General features: G+C 43.3%; 1 protein-coding gene across 1 annotated transcript in view; it reads left to right on the forward strand.

The window, feature by feature from the left end:
• The first annotated feature begins 1,001 nt into the window (after window positions 1–1,001).
• Window positions 1,002–20,165, forward strand: part of LOC137334464 (cadherin-related family member 3-like) — a 91,033-nt gene continuing 71,869 nt past the window's right edge. The window contains exon 1 of the mRNA XM_067999144.1: window positions 1,002–1,048. The gene's annotated coding sequence lies outside the window, so the exon portion shown is untranslated. The remainder of the gene's footprint in view (window positions 1,049–20,165) is intronic.

Genomic DNA, 20,165 nt, shown 5'->3' on the forward strand with positions numbered 1-20,165 from the left:
AAATGGATTTGATTTTCCCAAAATTCAATTAAAGAAACTTTTGGCTTGTCCATGGTGATGTCACATAGTCAGTCTGTCAAAACAGAGATGGAATCAAGGAGGGTGGTGGAGAGAAAAAGCTGGGTGTCATCAGCACATATAAAAAGTTGAAAAAAGTCACAAGCCAGCTCAAATGGTTGCTCTATAACTCCACTTCATGCTTTAATGTCAAATATTTGAACTCTTATAAAATCTTTATTTTGTGTCCAACAGGTTGAGATTTTCCTTCAAGTCTTAGTGATTTATAATATCCAACTGCCTTAGAATATTCTACAAATCAACCACAATTCATTTCTCCAAGAACTGACAAAAATGGCAATTTCCTCCAGAATTTTTTTTTAATGAAGCCTTCGATTACTTTGCTCTCACTCAACAGTTTATCAATATCAGAATCCTTTTCGAGCTTTGATTCGATTCTATATATGAGAATAAGTCAGTATTTGATGAAGTAACCAAATGCAGCTCCTCTATTTCATAAGGGCTAATAAGTACCTTCTGCAAAACTGATTTAAATTCTTTTGCAAATTGTTAATTGTATCTCCATTGCTCACCGTTGTTCTTGTTTTAGTGATGTCTGCAATCTTGACACGCTTACAATTTTGTTTCTGCCTCCCGGACATTGCAGTTCGTAATTTTGTAACATCAGCTTCACACTTCAACAACAGGAAATGCACAACAGTTAGCCACTTGTTAGAACAGATATTGAGCAGCAATTTCAAGGCTGTGATTTAGAAAAATATATCTTTTGTGTATCTACTCTTTGCTTTGTAAAATCTAAATGTCAAAACCAAATTAACTTTCTAAAGTTAGTTGATAGGGAAAGATGAACATGTTAAAAATATCCTACAGATGACAGTGACATCTGGAGATTCCCTCACGGAAGCAATGCTGACTCACTGGTGAGCAGTGCAAGCTGAGAGTTTCCGATGTGAATTACACCAGATCCTTTTTGTTGCCTGTATGTGAAAACAGAGCCCAAGGGGATTTCAGCGATAGTAACATCAACACAGTAAGTAGCATTAAAGTTATTTTTCCATTTAAAAAGTGAAAACGTAACAGAGTTAGATGACCATCAAATCTTGGCGTAACAAGCGAATAATTGAGGCCTTGCACAATTACATTTCTGCTGTACAAAAACAGACACTCTCATTTCCAAAGGGTTCGGAGAAGGATTTCCCAGAATTTTTTCCTCCAAAATTGGCCTAGGTTTTTAATCTGTTTTTTCGCCTGTCCCAGGAGATCACATGGTTTTGGGCTGGGGTGAGGAGTGTAATGTCGGTATCACAATTGTGTGGGACAGGCCTGATGGACTGTCGTTGTTCATATGTAAAATACTGCAAATGCCAGCAATCTGAAATAGAAACAGAAAATGCTGGAAAACATTCAGCAGGTCAGGCAGCATCAGTGGAGAGAGAAACAGTTAACGTTTCAGGTCATTGACCTTTCATCATTTCCATCTTGGGCATGCCATCCTCTTGTTCTATTATACATATTAAGGTAAGGCAGATAGAAGACTAGGCCTGCATCATCCACATTTAACACAAAGTAGTATCATCATGAGGTTTTCCCTGAGGTAAACTTTTCAGGAAAAAATAACAGGTTGCTTTCTAAATAGAAGAACAATTGTAAAATTCAAAGAATGCTGTATCGTAAAGGAATAATAGAGGGTGAACATGATTATTCTTTGTTTGGAACATTTCACAAGTCTCTTCCTCCCCTTTCCCCTTAACCTCTTAAACTCCATAGCTGATGGCTTGACCAGGAACAGGATGCTTGAAGTGATGAACACTTAACAGGGCGTTTACTGCAACACTGAATGTATCTAAATAACCAGGTACAGCACAGAGAGGCATTCAATATTCTAGGAATACAATTTATTTTCTTCAAAAAATTTATTGATAGGAAGTTGTTTTTAAAAGGCCAGGACTGGAGTAAATTGTCTCTTAATTCACTGAGTCACTGTGATCTCATTGATATAGCAGAACTTACGCCACAGATCAAGTGAGGTTATATTGCAGGTTCTATTAATTATTTCACCTGTTGACCAATCTTAAGTAGTCTTAAGTGGCATGTTTCAATTCCTCTTCTCTCCAAGGTACGCACACTTAGCTATTCTATATTGTCATTAAATCAGTAGTGTGGAAATCATACAAAAGCAAAAATGCAGATTCCTGTTTAAAGATGACAGCAGCAATAAGAGGTGTCGGGAGACAATAAATTAAAACTCTAAATACTTTCCAAACAGCCGAGTGGGTAAAGGCACCCAGTATAGTACTAAGTCATACAGGTCTGGAAGTCCCAGGTTCCTATCCCGATCTGTGCTGAGTTAGCTGACCTCAACATTATCTGGCCATTATCACCTTGCTGTTTGTAGGACTTTGTACATAAATTGGCTGCCTTGTTTCCTACACTACAATAGTGATCACACTTCAAAAGTATTTCATTAGCTGTTCAGCACTTTGGGACGTCTTGAAGTTGTGAAAGGCACTGTATAAATGCAAGTCTTTCTTCTTTCTCAATGAGGGAAGCAATTGGGACAATTTACTAGAATAGGGGGCATAATCTTAGAACAAGGGGTTGCTCTTTCAAAACTGAGATGAGGAGAAACTTCTTCACTCAGAGGGCAGTAGGTCTGTGGAATTTGCTGGCCCAGGAAGCTGTGGAAGCTACATCATTAAATAAATTTAAAACAGAAATAGACAGTTTCCTAGAAGTAAAGGGAATTAGGGGTTACGGGGAGCGGGCAGGAAATTGGACATGAATTTAGATTTGAGGTTAGAATCAGATCAGCCATGATTTTATTGAATGGCGGAGCAGGCTCGAGGGGCTGATTGGCCTACTCCTTCTCCTATTTCTTATGTTCTTATGTTCTACTACATCCTAACTCTGCAGTCCTGGCTTTGAAAAGAATAAAACCCGATGAGGTCCTGCTCATGATTGCTATGCAGTGAAAAGTGCAGTATGCTCATTGGATCAGTCTCAGCTGTGATGCCTTGTGTGACCTAATAGCTTATCAAGATTCACCAGAGGGCTGCCGGTGCCCATGGAACTGTACCTCAGCAAGAGTCAGCATCTTCAGGGGAGAATTGGAAGAAGAAAACAAAATTATAAAGAAATGTCCTGTATGAGTGGACCAGGAGTTTACGGTAATCCGAAAGTTAATCACAAGCTGCTATTATTTCAACAGTGGCCTAATCTTATTTATACATTTTACAGCTGCACAGTGTTGTGCATTCTCAGTCTCTCTCAGTCCTTTGCACTCATGGAATTGAAGGTTTGAGTGTCACTATAAGTCCCTAGTTTTGTTGGCGGGGGGGAGGGGGTGGCGGGGGTTTGTCACGATAAATTGGAAAAACAGAAGATTTTTCCTTCTGTTAAAGATATATTAAAACAATTTTTTTTCAGTATTGATGACAGAAAGGGGGGGAGCAACATGTGAGAACTATGTTGGAGGACGAAAGGAGTTCAACATTATAAGCAGTTGGCGCTGCAGGAAAATTCAGTTGTGGGGGGAGATCATTGACCTCTCCTCTTGTTGGTGCATCAGCAGGCTGCTGGTTCCTCTTGGGAGAGCCAGTCGGAAAGAAGTGCTTGCTCCCCCAATGTCCAACCTTTGCTCTCGAAACCCATGAACGGTTGGTTCTTGGAAGCTATTAGAACATTTGGTTTGTTGGCATTTCAATACAGTGTACAGTCAGTGATGCAATACTGTACGCCTATCACTGATCGTACATTACCAGTTTGAAAGAAGCTTATGAGGAGACTGGATTAACGCACACAGAATTGAAGCTGAAGGACCCACGGTTAATGGTGATATCAACTGATGTGAATTCAGCTCCTTTCACAGCTGCAATCAGCAAACCGCCAACCCAGTAGCACCAGTGATGTCAGGACTAAAATAGTTACAATTTTTTTTAAAGTACAAATAGGTATTAAGATTAATCATAATTCATTATAAATTTGATTTTTAAAAGGGAGCCCTGATGCTGAGACTCTTGCTTAGAGATAACGACAATTCTTTGTAACTTTAATCTTAAAGGGGGTAAATTCAAATCTAATCTGCAGAAACATTTCCGTGTGTGATTGGTCAATCTATGGCACGGACTCCCTAGGGAGTCGGTGGAAGCTGATAATGTTGATTTATTCAAATACAAATTGGATAGATTTCATCCAGAAAATAATATTTTGAGATACAGTATATGAGTAATTTGAGGCATGATATCGGTTAAGTGTAGTATGCTTGGGAGGAAGAACAACAAAGTGATTTTGGACCTATGGTTCCCAAAGCGTTCCACCGCTGGTGGGCTTTCCTCACTTCATGTCTGAGCTTAGTTAAAACAGACACTGAGCCAGCAAGGGAGAGATTGGGAGGTTAACAAAAACTAGATGGATTTTGAGGTGGAGAGAGCAATGCAGAGCTGGAGAGGTTTTGGGAGGAATTCCAAAGAGTAGGACTGAGGCAGCTGAAAGCTCTGCCACTAATCATGGGGCAAAGGGAGAAGGGAAGCACAAAAGGCCAGAGTCAAAAGGATATCAAAACACTGAAAACTTTGGAGAAATCCACCCATCAGAGACAATAAATCATGCAGATCAGCCATGAGTCTCCAACCTAATCCAATGCATTCAATATTTTCTCCAGTGTGAATTTGCCGATATTCGGTCAATTGACAGTGTGTCATGCAATCAGAAATTATAGCATAAAAGGAGACCATTCAGCTCTACGATCGTACCTGTGCCAATGTTAGATGTTCAATTACAGCTGTCTACTCTAATCCCATTCCCGTGCCCTTTCCTGGTAACTTTTTATCTTCTTCTGTTTCAAATGCATATGTAATTCTCTTGTAAATTAGTTACAGTAGTCTGTGCCTCAACAGCCATTTATAGTAAAGCATTTTGTGTTTTGATAACCCTCTGCGTGAAAAAGAATTCTTCTAACTGCCCCCTTCATTCTTCTGGTGATAATCCTGTCGAAGACCCCACGTTACTGATTGGCCAACTGTGGAAGCCATCTTTCACTATTTAGCTCTGAAAACCTTTCATGATTTGGAAAACCACTTAGATCTCTCTTAACCTGCTGTGTTACAGTGAAAACACTCCAATTTTTCCAATGTTTCTTGACCACTATAACCTCTCGTCCCTAGTGTCATTGCAATGAAATTTCCACATCTGTACACTTGAAACAGTTTCCCTCCAGTGTGGATTTTTTTAGTGCAATACTAAATCACTTTTTACACCGTACTTTCAATTGTTTCTCTCCACGATGAATTTGCTGATGCCATGTGAAGCTACTGGATCGACTAAAACACGGTTTACACACTGTACATTCAAATGGTTTCTCTCCTGTGTGAATTTGCTGATGCTGCATCAGTTGACTGGATTGGCGAAATGTCTTTGCACACACAGAACATTTGAACGGTTTCTCTCCGGTGTGAGTTCTCTGATGTACTACAAGGTATTGAGGTCTATTGAATCGCTTCTTACACACAGCACATTCAAACAGTTTCTCTCCAGTGTGAATTTGCTGACCATGCCTCAATTAATGGGATGTGCAGTATTGTGTTGTACACACTGGACATTCAAACGCTTTCTCTCCAATGCGGATTCTTTGAATCACCATAAAGGTATTGGGAACTACTAAATCGCTTCTTACACACTGAACATTCAAATAGTTTCTCTCCAGTGTGAACTCTCTCATCCCAATATCAGTGAAAAAATCGTTTTGTACACACAGAATATTCAAATGGTTTCTCTCCAAGGTGATTTTTCTTGTGGATTCTCAGGGTATGGATCTTGCAAAATTGCTTTTTACACACTGGACATTCGAATGGCTTCGCTCCAGTGTAAGTGCCTTCATGCTGGATCAAGTAACTAGAGATATAAAACCCACGTTTTGCACATTGTACATTTAAATCACTTCTCTGCAATATGAATTTGCTGATGCTGTATCAATTGAATGGATTGGCAAAACAGTTTTTCACGCAGAGAAGATGAAAACAGTTTCTTTCCACTGAGTTCTCTGTTGCACTTTCAGTTCATTCCATGTAGAAAATCGCTTCTTACACACACAACATTCAAATGGTTTCTTTCCTGTGTGCATGCGCAGATGCGCTTCCAAATGGCTGGGTCATCCAAACCCCTTTCCACACATGGTACAGTGAAAGCTGCCCCCTTTCTGAAAGGCAAATGGCTGTTGACTGATTCCGGTGTTTCAGTTGATCTAGGCTTATGAAAATTTCAGTTTCTTTTCGTATTTCCGCGTTGGTCCTTCGTTCTACTAAATCTGAACAAACAGAATAAGTGAATTAGCAAACATACTTTGGGTTCTCCTCGGTTGTTAATATCCAAGTCTCTTTATGCAGCTATCTGCTTTAACTTGATTTTGACCAATAGAATATGCTACTTTTTGCTGCTTCTGTCAACGTAGCTCAAAATATATTTTTTGTCACTCAGCAACAACTTGCATTTATATAGTGCCTTTAATGTAGGAAACCATCTCAATGTGCTTCACAGGAAGGTAATAATCAAAAGTGGACTGGAAACAGCTTCTTGAAGGTAAATCAATGTCAGAGCAGTGGGAGGCGTTCAAGGGTAGATACAAGGGGTGCAGAGTAAACATGTTCCCACAAAGAAAAAGGGTGGGGCTGCCAAATCTAGAGCCCCCTGGATGTCAAGGGTAAGATACGGCAAAAAAGGGAAGCTTATATCAGACACCGAGAGCTCAATACTACAGAAAGCCTAGAGGAGTATAAAAAGTCCAGGGGTGAAATTAAAAAGGAAATTAGGAAAGCAAAGAGAGGGCATGAAAAAATATTGGCAAGTAAAATCAAGGAAAACCCAAAGATGATTTATAAATACATTAAGAGCAAGAGGATAACTAAGGAAACAGTAGGGCCTATTAGAAACCAAAAAGGTAACCTATGTGTGGAGGCGGAAGATGTTGGTCTGGTTCTTGGTGAATACTTTGTGTCTATCTTCACAAAAGAGAGGGACGATGCAGACATTGTAGTTAAGGAGGAGGAGTGTGAAATATTGGATGGGATAAACTTAGAGAGAGAGGAAGTATTAAGGGGATTAGCATCTTTGAAACTAGATAAATCACCAGGGCCAGATGAAATGTATCCCAGGCTGTTAAAAGAAGCGAGGGAGGAAATAGTGGATGCTCTGACCATCATTTTCCAATCCTCACTGGATACAAGCGTGATGCCAGAGGATTGGAGGACTGCTCACATTGTACCTTTGTTTAAAAAGGGAGCGAGGGATTGACCGAGTAATTACAGGCCAGTCAGTCTAACCTCGGTGGTGGGCAAATTATTGGAATCAATTCTGAGGGACAGGATAAACCGTCACTTAGAAAGGCACAGAGTAATCAAGGACAGTCAGCATGGAGTTGTTAAGGGAAGGTCGTGTCTGACTAACTTGATTGAATTTTTTGAGGAGGTAACAAGGAGGGTTGATGAGGGTAGTGCATTTGATGTAGTCTACATGGATTTTAGCAAGGTTTTTGACAAAGTCCCACATGGCAGACTGGTCAACAAAGTACAAGCCCATGGGATCCAAGGGAGAGTGGCAAGTTGGATCCAAAATTGGCTCAGTGGCAGGAAGCAAAGGGTATTGGTTGAAGGGTGTTTTTGTGACTGGAAGGCTGTTTCCACTGGGGTTCCCCAGGGCTCAGTATTAGCTCCCTTGCTTTGTGAAATATATTAATCATTTGGATTTAAATGTAGGAGGCATAATTAAGAAGTTTGCAGATGATACAAAAATTGGCCGTGTGGTTGAAAGCTGTAGACTGCAGGAAGATATCAATGGACTGGTCAGGTGGGCAGAAAAGTGGCAAATGGAATTCAATCCGGAGAAGTGTGTGTAATGCACTTGGGGAGGGCAAACAAGGCGAGGGAATACACAATAAATGAGAGGCTACTGAAAGGTGCAGAGGAAGTGAGGGACGTTGGAGTGCATGTCCACAGATCCCTGAAGGTAGCAGGACAGGTAGATAAGGTGGTTTAGAAGGCATATGGAATATTTTCCTTTATTAGCCGAGGCATAGAATATAAGAGCAGGAGGTTATGATGGAACTGTATAAAACACTGATTAGGCCACAGCTTGAGTACTGTGTACAGTTCAGGTCAGCACATTACAGGAAAGATGTGATTGCACTAGTGCAGATTTACAAGGATGTTGCCAGGATGGAGAATTTTAGCTATGAGGAAAGATTGGATAGGCTGGGGTTGTCATCTTTGGAACAGAGGAGGCTGAGGGGTGATTTAATTGAGGTGTACAAAATTATGAGCGGCCTAGATAGAGTGTAAAGGAAGGACCTATTTCCCTTACCAGGGGTCATAGATTTAAAGTGATTGGTAGAAGGATTAGAGGGGAGCTGAGGAAACATTTTTTCACCCAGAGGGTGGTGGGGGTCCAGAACTCACTGCCTGAAAGGGTGGTAGAGGCAGAAACCTTCAACTCATTTAAAAAGTACCTGGATGTGCACCTGAAGTGCCGTGACCAACAAGGCTACGGACCAAATGCTGGAAAGTGGGATTAGGCTGGGCAGCTCATTTTCAGCTGGCGCAGACACGACAGGCCAAATGGCCTCCTCTGTGCTGTAAATTTTCTATGATTCTTTATGTTTCTATCCTCAGTATTTTGCTTTTGATTCATAAACTTCATCAGCAACAAGGAGCGGGATTGGATTGGAGGATAGAAGCTCTCCCACCGAACCAATCGGAGAAGCGAACGTCTCCCGCAGAACCAATTGGAGCACAGAGTCTTCTGTGAACCAATCCATTCTCTGGTTTAGCCAATCAAGGACGAGGCATCACTCAATCAAAAGCAAAATACTGCAGATGCTGGAAATCTGAAATAAAAACAGAAAATGCTGGAAAACACTCAGCAATTCAGGCAGCATCTGTGGAGAAAGAAACAGTTAACGTTTCAGGTCGAAGATCTTTCGTCAAAACTGGAAGAAGTTGAAGATTTAACAATTTTTAAGCAAGTACAGAGTTTTACCCTATATTTAACCCATGCTGTACCTGCCCTGGGAGTGTTTGATGGGACAGTGTAGCGGGAACTTTACTCTGTATATAACCCATGCTGTACCTGCCCTGGGAGTGTTGGATGGGACACTGTAGCGGGAACTTTACTCTGTATATAACCCATGCTGTACCTGCCCTGGGAGTGTTTGATGGGGCTTCACTCAATTAGTTATGCGGCAGGGTTTCCTCCTCACTATACCAATCCTGGCACAGGGTACCCCTTCATCCAACCAATCAGGGATAAGGCATTCATTACTGACAAATCTGCTCAGGTTTACACTTTTACATTGTTTACATTTTTATCCATGTACTTTTTTAAAAATCGTACTAGTCTCTGATGAAAAATTCTACAGCTTGGTCAGTCTGAGGTCTCCGGAAATCTTCAGGAAGGTTTGCCTCGTAGAGATGTTGAGCCTTGGTCTTTCTCAAGGGGCCTCCTTCACTAACTCCTGCAAGGACAGTGCTAGCTCTCCCTTCATAAAACAATCTTGGGACAGGGGCACGCTTCACTGAATAAATCTAGAGACAGGGCTTCCCAAATCCAACCAATTAATTAAGAAGACTATCACTGAACCACTCCAGGAACAGAGCATCCCTTATTGCCTAAAGCCATCAAGGGACAATGCTACCTCACTAAACCAATCCAGTTCAGCAATAGGTTCCCTCTTTGAACCAGTATGTGAACAGGACTTCCCTCACTGAATTAATCCATGGATAGCACCACCCTCACTGAATCTTCAAGGATCCATGATTGGACTGTGCCTGTTCCTCATCGACATGCTGTCCCTTGACAACATCGTCTGCAGACATGGAATCAGTTTCCACATATACACTGATGACACTCGGCTCTACTTCTTCACCACCTCTCTCAGCATTTTCACTGTTTCTTTGCTGTCAGGCTGCTTTGTCCAACATGCAGTCGTGGATGAGCCACAATTTCCTACAGCTAAACATTGGGACAACCAAAGACATAGTTTTCGCACCATACCATAAACTGAAGTCTCGCCACCAACTCCATCTCCCTCCCTGGCCATTGTCTCAGGCTGAACTAGACTGTTTGCAACCTCTGTGTCCTATTTGACTGAGCTGAGCTTCACCCCCATGTTCTCTCCGTCACAAAAACAGCCTACTTCTACCTCCACCCCTGCTTCAGCCCAATCGGCCCAAGCAGTCCTTGTCAGCATTTATCCTCCACGCAAGCAAATAGTCCTAATCACATTTACTTACCCTATTTCCATATCCCTTTTCTGACATCCACCTATCCAATCAAATCTTGAACGTTGACATAGTTTCTGCCTCGAACACAAGCAGCATTCATTTTCTTACTGAGGACAATGAAGGATCATACCAGCTGTGATGTACCTAAACTGGAATTAACACATCACTAATTAGTGCATGGTGAACTAGTTAAGTGCCCAGCTTTATTGATGCCCCATTTATATTGAAGAACTGCTTCCAATGCAATCTTTTTTACAGTGGTAGAAAAAGTCTGCATTTTATACTGCAGTTTTGGAGACTAGGGCCACTATAGATGCCAGTGTGACTTTAAAGCAACTGCACATGAAGGAATCTTAAATGTGCAGCTGCTACAAGAGTTGCACTCGTGATTTCACCTTCTGACTGTGGATGTTTCTCAATTTTGGAGGAAGGTCCTACATGCCAGCAACGTTAAGACTGCACCACTGGCCCCACACACCACCAGAATAAAAATGGAAGACCTCAAAACAAGGAACAGAGGCAGCCATTTTTCTTCGTTTTCATCAGTGTTTTGCCTCCTGAGGCAAGAAACAAAATCCCGAACTCCAGGGGTATATTTTGCCACCTCATTTATTTTTACGGAGCTGCCACTGAAAGGAGGGTAGTTTTTGTGAAGCAATATCATAATACAAAGGAGGTATTATGATCATCACTCAAATGTTATGGTTCAAGTTCCACAACAAAGTAGTAAGGGTAGAGGGGGATGTCACAAGAGACAAGACCACAAGTTTCCACTTGTAATTCCCCATATGGTGAGATCCTAATCTCCTATTGAGAGAGTGCAGGCTGGACATTTCTCTGCCGAGAAAGAGGGAAAAAAATTGTTAACCCTTCCTGCTCTCACATAGCCTCTTGCACAGCACAACTTACAAGGCAAATCACCTGAAAGCCTTTTGTCTAAGTAACTGTGTCTTATGCAAGGGAACTCGATGACAAGGAGAAAGAATAAATTAAATAGCTTATTATCTGATCTCCTGTGGCATGGTGCATGTGGTTTCGAGCACGGTCGTGATGTTTCTCTGCGAGCCTGGAGTGTCCCTTTACTGCTCAAGTCCTTCAATTGGGGAAGTGATCTAGATATGCAAATCCAAGCAATTTTAGCTACTTGTACTTTCAATCAAAGATATTTGTAATTGCTTGTAAATTTTAGGCTCCAGGTCAATGACTGGTTTTCTTTCTCCTTGCAAATATAATTTTGCATCTGTAACAAAGTGTGATGTCTGGGGAAGGGACACATGTGCCAGATTCAGTTCTGCATATCAATACCTAACACACACCAGTAGGTGGCGCTGTTCACTCTACGTCAGTTCAGTGTAAACCGGTTCCAGTTCCGACTCCTCCGACTCCTCCTCCTGGGCAGTGCATTCCTCCTGGGCAGTGCATTCCTCCTGGGCAGTGCATTCCTCCTGGGCAGTGCATTCCTCCTGGGCAGTGCATTCCTCCTGGGCAGTGCATTCCAGATCATAACCATTCGCTGCGTAAAAAGGTTTTTCTTCATGTCGCTTTTTGTTCCTTTGTCAATTACCTTAAACCTGTGTCCTCTGGTTTTCGACCCTTCTGCCAATGGGAACAGCTTCTCTCTATCGACTCTGTCTCGACCCCTCATGATTTTGACCTCTATCAAACCTCCTCTCAACCTTCTCTGCTCTGAGGAGAACAACACCAGCTTCTCCCGTCGATCCACGAGACTGAAGTCCCTCATCCCTGGAACCATTCTGGGAAATCTTTTCTGCACCGTCTCCAAGGCCTTCACATCTTTCCTAAAGTGCGGTTCCCAGAATTGGACACAATGGGCTCGATATTAGGAGGGTGGCGGGTTCGCGGCGGGGGGGGGTCTATTGGGCGTGTGGGTAACACGCCCGGTGAAATCAGTCTGCCCCACGTGCGATCTCAGGCTAATTGGATCCACTGACCTGGTCTTCCGGGTTCCCCGCTGCTGAGCTGCGCGTCGGGCGGGCTGCGCATGCGCAGTAAGGTCTGTCAGCTGGAGGAGCTCTATTTAAAGGGGCAGTCCTCCACTGACTGATGCTGCAAGAAATAGGAAAAATTACAGCATGGAGCAGCCCAAGGGGAAGGCTGCTCCCAGGTTTAATGATGCCTCACTCCAGGTATCATTGGATGGGGTGAGGAGGAGGGGGAGGACAGAGATCACCTCCCCGGCGGGCAGGAGGAAGCGGCCTGCCTCTGCCACCAAGAAGGCCTGGCTCAAGGTGGCAGAGGAGGTCACCAGCACCACCAACATATCGCCCTCCTGCATACAGTGCAGGAGGCGCTTCAATCACCTAAGTAGGTCAGCCAAAGTGAGTACACTTACTCATTCCCCTACACTCCGTCTGCCACATCACCGCCCCCACCTCACACCTCCTTCTGCACTGCCAACACTACTCTGTCACATCACCCCTCGCACCCACTCAAAGCTCATCCTCATCTTACCTGCACTTACTCACCTCGCCAGTACTCATCCCACCACTACCACTCAACCCAATCCTCATACAATCTCATGGCTCTATCTCATACTCACCCTCTCATGCATCTCTTTCACGGTCAGCCTCACTCAACCTGCCACTACCTGTGCTGCAGCCACAGGGCATGCATCACATATGTGCAGTAGGCAGCGTAAGGCAAACGTGTTGTGAGCATGAAGGGGATGCACAAGGGTGTTTGAGGGTTTTTACTTGTATTTAATTTCTGACCAACTCACATCATATATTATATTGTCACCACTACTGCCACGTCTTTGCGAATCTTGTCTAGTTTGTGCAATAATGCCCTTTCCTGAGGATCACAATGAAGACCCACACCTGATGCCACCCATTGTGTCACTGCAGAGTGGGTGTAGGTGTATTTGCAGGGCTCTTTTGTGCAGACGACTGAGAGACGTCGGCGATGTCCCAGGTGGCACCCTGGAAGGATGCGGAGGAGAAGTTGTTGAGGGCAGTGGTGACTTTGACAGCGACAGGTAAGAAGATGGTGCTCAGGCCAGCCGGGAGCAGCTCGGCATGAAGGAGGCTGCAGATGTCCACGACTACATGTCGAGTGACTCTGAGCCTCCGTGTGCACTGCTGCTCAGAGAGGTCCAGGAAGCTGAGCCTCGGTCTGTGGAAAGCTGTGGCGAGGGTAGTGCCCTCTGCGACGCATCTCTCTCTGCCTTTGCCCTCCCTCCTGCTGTGCAGGTGGATGTGTCACAGCACTGTGTTGTGGAGCTCCACGTGTCAGAGGTGGACGGCGTGGCCGGCGAGGCTGGTGATGCTGTTCGCCCTCCGAGGAGGTCATGACTGCAGCCACGGAGGCCCCCCATCTGGAAGATGTACATCTGAGGGGGTCCGCAAGGTAGGTACATGCGTCTGGACCCCGGGGTAAGTGTGCAAGTTGGTGAATTTGATTGTTAGGAGGAGGGTGGTGGAGGCCAAACTTTGTCCAAAGTGACAGAGTGGCCTCCTGCAATGAGTGAGGGTCTCCCCCCGCCACCTGTCAAATGGACCTTTGCAGCTGCCACAGGCTGATGGCTGCAACACGTCCATTTCAACTGGGAGTGTTTCCCCCAGTACGGGAAACAGTCCCAGTTTTTTGAAAAATCCCACCCCTCCTGAAATATCTCCTTAATCAGGTCTGTTAATGACCTGAAATACCAGCATAAATACTCTCAAATGGCACCCCGCCGGCTTTAATTGCCTGCAGGAGTCCCACACGCGGGGGCTGCGCGCGCACATCAGCGCGTCTGTGGGGAACCCGGAAGTGGGCGGGTTGGAGCCGGGCTCCCGCCCCGCCCCGGGAATCCCTGATTTTCGGAGACCCCCCGCCAGGAACGCACCCGATCGCGGGTGCTAATATCGAGCCCAATTCTTCAGTTGTGGCTGAACCAGTGTTTTATAAAGGTTCATCATAACTCCCTTGTTTTTGTACTCTATGCCTCTATTTATAAAGCCCAGCATCCTGTATTTTTTTTAAACCGTTTTCTCAACTTGCCCTGCCACCTTCAGCGATTTGTATACATATACCCCCAGATCTCTAGGCAGTTCCTGCACCCCCCTTAGAATTGTACCCTTTAGTTTATATTGCCTCTCGTCGTTCTTCCTTCCAAAATGTATCACTTTGCATTTCTCTGCATTAAATTTCATCTGCCATGTGTCCGCCCATCCGCTATGTCCTCTTGAAGTCTATCATTTTCCTCCTCAATGTTCATTACACTTCCAAGTTTGGTGTCATCTGCAATTTTGAAATTGTGCCCTGTACACCCAAGTCCAAGTCATTACTATATATCAAAAAAAGCAGTGATGCTAGTACCGCCCTCTGGGGAACACCACTGTACGCTCCCCTCCAGTCCGAAAAACAACCGTTCACCACTGCTCTGTTTCCTGTCACTTAGCCAATTTCGTATCCATGCTGCCACTGCCTCTTTATTCCATGGGCTTCAACTTTGCTGATAAGCCGATTATGTGACATTTTATTGAACAATTTTTGTAAGTCCGTATGCCACATCAACCACATTGCCCTCATCAACCAACTCTGTTACAGCATAAAACTCAATCGGGTTAGTTAAACATGACTTCCTTTAACAAATCCGTGCTTGCTTTCCCTAATCAATCCACACTTGTCCAAGTGACTGTTAATTCTGTCCCGGATTGTCGTTTCTAACAGTTTCCCCACCACCGAGGTTAAACTGACTGGCCTGTAGTTGCTGGGTTTATCCTTACACCCTTTTTTGAACAAGGGTGTAACATTTGCAATTCTCCAGTCCTCAGGTACCATCCCCGTATCTGAGGACAATTGGAAGATTATGGTCAGTACCTCTGCAAATTTTTACCCTTACTGACCAGAATCACACATTAAAATAATAGTGCAAAAATCAATAAACTATTTACAAAATTGCAGTCACTAGACTTTTTTTTGGAAGTATGTTCTTCAGTAAAGAATTTTTTAGCCTGGATTGTATTTTAGAGACAGAATATAAACGTATGAACATTTGAAAAGGATGGCGAAAGCCTATCGAGTCCATCACGTTCAGTAATGGTGCACCATTGACCCACCCCTTAACCACACAGTCTCCTGGGATTGGCTAAAAAAACATTGTCATTGCCTATATTTTTACTTTAAGCTTTAACTTTAGTGAAAAGTTACAGAGCACTTATAATCCGCCATGTTGAGCCAGCACCAGAGCTGTGGCTCAACATTTGCCCTCCTCTGCTGTGTTGACACTTCAGTAAACATGCCTGAGGAGATGTATACAAAGGAAATAAAGTCAGCTTGTTGCTGAGGAAAGGCCATTCATCCCAATTAAACTCATCATCTTGCTGACATGGTAAATTCTCTGCCACGTTTGACTCATTTCCTGACCCAGAACAAGTATAATGACAGACACTTGAGGGGATTGCTCAAAATATTGTTTTCTTAATGAAAAAAGTGTCTACAATGGTTAGGGAGCATTGCTTAGAAGGCATGAGTCAATGTTCTTTGGATTTTAAAATAGAACCAGCTTAGGCCTAGATTAGATAATACAGCTTTTGTTTTAAAAAAATGGTTCTTTTCTATAATTTACAATTTTTCAGTCTACTACCGTATGGTCAGCACTTCATATGCTAATTGTTGATCTACACACGAGTATCACGGATATAAGTAACATAATCATTAGATTGTAAAAAATTAATTATCCCAAATTAGTTTGTATTCAACAGCATAATTTATATAAAAATCAATAAATTGTTACCTTTCAATTAATCCCCCAACAACAAATTAATTTTTAAAACTGGAGTCAAACAGGCAGTATTAACAGAAGCTGCTGTATGTCTGTGTGCCCAGTCACTTGGCTTAGACCCAGTTGTAAACAAACTTTCAGCTTTAACATTACAGCTAAATTACCTTTAATATATTAAGCAAACGACAAATTGTGGAAAATGAATTCTACTCCACAGGAGTATCACAGTACCAGGCATCAGCTTGTTAACAGAGAGCTTAATGCTGTGAAGCTGCATTTTGCACAGTGTTCAATTGTATCGAAGTGTTGTACTTGCCGGATAACATTGTTTACCTGACACAGGCTTGTTACTGAGAATGAACTGCACTGGCAAATCTGGAATGTAGCTAGAAACAGGTCAACTTTCTATGCAGGAAATGTGTGGGATGAAATTATGTCTGAAGGTCAAACACGACACTCCTTGGGGTAGATTTTGACGTGGTGCGATAATGTAAAATGGGTGATTGCGGATCAGCAGCCTGTTTTACATCTCTCCCAATTTTGACTATAATGGAAATAAAAATCAGGAGAGATGTAAAACGGCCTGCCGATTCGTGATCATCCGTATTACACAATCGCACAAGTCAAAATTACCTCTCGTTACTAGGGGAGAAGAATAAGACCACACAGACTTACTAAGAAAGGAGAGCATTTTACATATATGTGGTACCCAGACTGACCATTAGTAAAATTTTTAAAAATCATCTATTGTTGCTTCAATGGCTTGTGATTAAAAAATCATTTTGCATCACAATATCTGTGTTATATAAATAAAAAGCAAGTTCTGGGCAGAGATTGTAATTAAGTTGGCAACGTGGTCATTTCAAATTTTCCCGACAGTGAGGTAGTCTTCGGACAGCTGGGTGGACTTCACTGATTCCTCTGCCCTGAGCTCAAAAGATGTTGGGTTTTTATGTCCTCCCCATATATGGAACAATACTATAAAACGCTTTAGATTAAGAAAGTTGTCTTTCAAAGAATTCAAGATGATCAGCATTTGACATTACTCATCTAACCCTTTGCAAGGTTGTTTTACAGGGAGGCCAATTTGTTTGACTGCACTCATCTAGCTAGCTCATCATTGTCCTGGTCTTATTGCTATCTTTGGATTATTGTTCCACTTTTTGGGCCATTTTTCCTCTTTTATCACGTAGCTGCCTTGCCTCACAAGGAGGGTGACAAGGGTCAGTCACTAGTCAAAGGTTAACAGTTTACAATTCAGCAAAATAAGCTGCAAACTCAGCAACATTCCCAGCACAGCCTACAGAGCATGATGGTTAGTAGCATTAAGAAAAATGTCAATTTTTCTCTATTTCCAATATTCTTACAATACTAAAATAAAAGTTATCAAACAAAAAACAAGACTAATTAGGTACAAAATAACCTGAAATCAAGCTAAATCCATCTACTAAATATAATCTAGATCTCAAGTAATTGCATTATATCTAGAATTAAGTTACTAGTAATAAATGAATAAAGACTAGAAATGGCTATGTGTCAGGATTGTAATATGTGGGAGTCTGTGGACAGTGAGACTGTCCCAGATTGCCACATCTGCAGGAAATGTCTCTGCCTTGAGACATTTCAGCTCAGAGCCCTTGAGCTGGAGTGCAGTTAGAGACACTCTGACACATAAGGGAGAGGAAGGAATTTTTGGATAGTTTTCTCCAAAGTACACAGTCACACCTCAGAGGAAAGCCCAGGCACAGGAAGAGGTGAGTGTGACTGTTAGTCAGGAGGGTAAGGAGAACCAAGTGGCGATAGAGAAGGAGGTTCCACAGACACTGATCCTATCCAACAGGTACAATGTACTTGCTACCTGTGAGGATAAGGATGTAGGCTGAGGGCTGGACAGCCAGAATGCGAAACATGGCACCATGGAGCAGGAGGCAGTCCATGGTTGTGGGGGGTGTGGGGGGCGGGGGGGGGAAGAGGAGCAGAATAGAAAGGTTGTAATCATAGGAAATTCAATAATTAGGGGGATAGATGGCGTCCTCTGCAGTTGTGACTGAGAGATCAGGAGGGTCTGTTGCCGACCTGGTGCAAGAGAAAAAGATATTTTTGAGCAACTGGAGAGGAACCTGGAAAGGGAAAGGGAAGATCCAGCTGTTGTGGTCCATGTTGGGATCAATGACAGAGAAGAAAAAGGACGAGGTCGTGCTGAGAATATCAGAAGTTAGGAACTAAATTAAAGATAGGACCTCATGGGTGGTGATCTCAGGATTACTACCCGAATCAATTGCTAATTAGCTTAGGGATAGACAGATCAGGAAGGTGAATGTGTGGCTGAAAGAGTGATGTGGGAAGTAGGGGTTCCATTTTATGGGACACTGGCACCAATACTGGGATAGGAAGGAGCTGTACTGCTCCACCTGAACCGGAATGGGACCAGTGTCCTGGCAGAAAGGATCAATAGGGCTGTGGATAGGACTTTAAACTAGTAAGACAGGGGGAGGGATCTGGTAAAAATAACATAAGTCTGAACATAAAAGAAATAGGAGAGGAGAGTAAAGGTCAGATCAAGGTAAAGAATTGGTCAGGGAACAAACACAGTTCTAGAATATATGTACAAAATAACTGTTAAAAATAAAATCAGGGGAACAATTACTAAAAACAAATTAAATTGCCTGTACAACAATGTGCACAGCATCCAAAACAAAATGAGGGAATGGGAGGCAATAATTCATAACGAGGAGCCAGATGTAGATAACTGAAACATGGCTACATAAAGAACAGGACTGGCAGTTAAATATTGCAGAATATAATATATTTAGAAAGGCTAGGGAAAGAAGAAGTGGGGGGTGGGGGGCAGCTGCACTAATTAGAGACACCGTAATGGCAATAGAAAAAAAGAACATAAGTAATATTAAGATAGAAACAGAATCCATATGGATATTTTTTTATATATTCGTTCATGGGATGTGGGCATCACTGGCAAGGACAACATTTATTGCCCATTCCTAATTGCCCTTGAGAAGGTGGTGGTGAGCCGCCTTCTTGAACCACTGCAGTCCGTGTGGTGAAGGTTCTCCCACAGTGCTGTTAGGTAGGTAGTTCCAGGATTTTGACCCAGCGATGATGAAGGAACGGCGATATATTTCCAAGTCGGGATGGTGTTTGACTTGGAGGGGAACGTGCAGGTGGTGTTGTTCCCATGTGCCTGCTGCCCTTGTCCTTCTAGGTGGTAGAGGTCGCGGGTTTGGTAGGTGCTGTTGAAGAAGCCTTGGCGAGTTGCTGCAGTGCATCCTGTGGATGGTACACACTGCAGCCACGGTGTGCCGATGGTGAAGGGAGTGAATGTTTAGGGTGGTGGATGGTGTGCCAATCAAGCGGGCTGCTTTGTTCTGGATGGTGTCGAGCTTCTTGAGTGTTGTTGGAGCTGCACTCATCCAGGCAAGTGGAGAGTATTCCATCACACTCCTGACTTGTGCCTTGTAGATGGTGGAAAGGCTTTGGGGAGTCAGGAGGTGAGTCACTCGCCACAGAATACCCAGCCTCTGACCTGCTCTTGTAGCCACAATATTTATGTGGCTGGTCCAGTTAAGTTTCAGGTCAATGGTGACCCCCAGGATGTTGACGGTGGGGGATTCAACGATGCTAATGCCGTTGAATGTCAAGGGGAGGTGGTTCGACTTTCTCTTGTTGGAGATGGTCATTGCCTGGCACTTGTCTGGCGCAAATGTTACTTGCCACTTATCAGCCCAAGCCTGGATGTTGTCCAGGTCTTGCTGCATGCGGGCACAGACTGCTGCATTATCTGAGGGGTTGGAAATGGAACTGATCACTATGCAATCATCAGCAAACATCCCCATTTCTGACCTTATGATGGAGGGAAGATCATTGATGAAGTAGCTGAAGATGATGAGGCCGAGGACACTGCCCTGAGGAACTCCTGCAGCAATGTCCTGGGGCTGAAATGATTGGCCTCCAACAACTACTACCATCTTCATTTGTGCTCGGTTCGATTCCAGCCATTGGAGAGTTTTCTCCCTGATTCCCATTGACTTCAATTTTACTAGGGCTTCTTGGTGCCACACTCGATCAAATGCTGCCTTGATGTCAAGGGCAGTCACTCTCATCTCACCTCTGGAATTCAGTTCTTTTGTCCA

Source organism: Heptranchias perlo, chromosome 18, assembly GCF_035084215.1.
Source record: "Heptranchias perlo isolate sHepPer1 chromosome 18, sHepPer1.hap1, whole genome shotgun sequence".
Lineage (NCBI taxonomy): Eukaryota > Metazoa > Chordata > Chondrichthyes > Hexanchiformes > Hexanchidae > Heptranchias > Heptranchias perlo.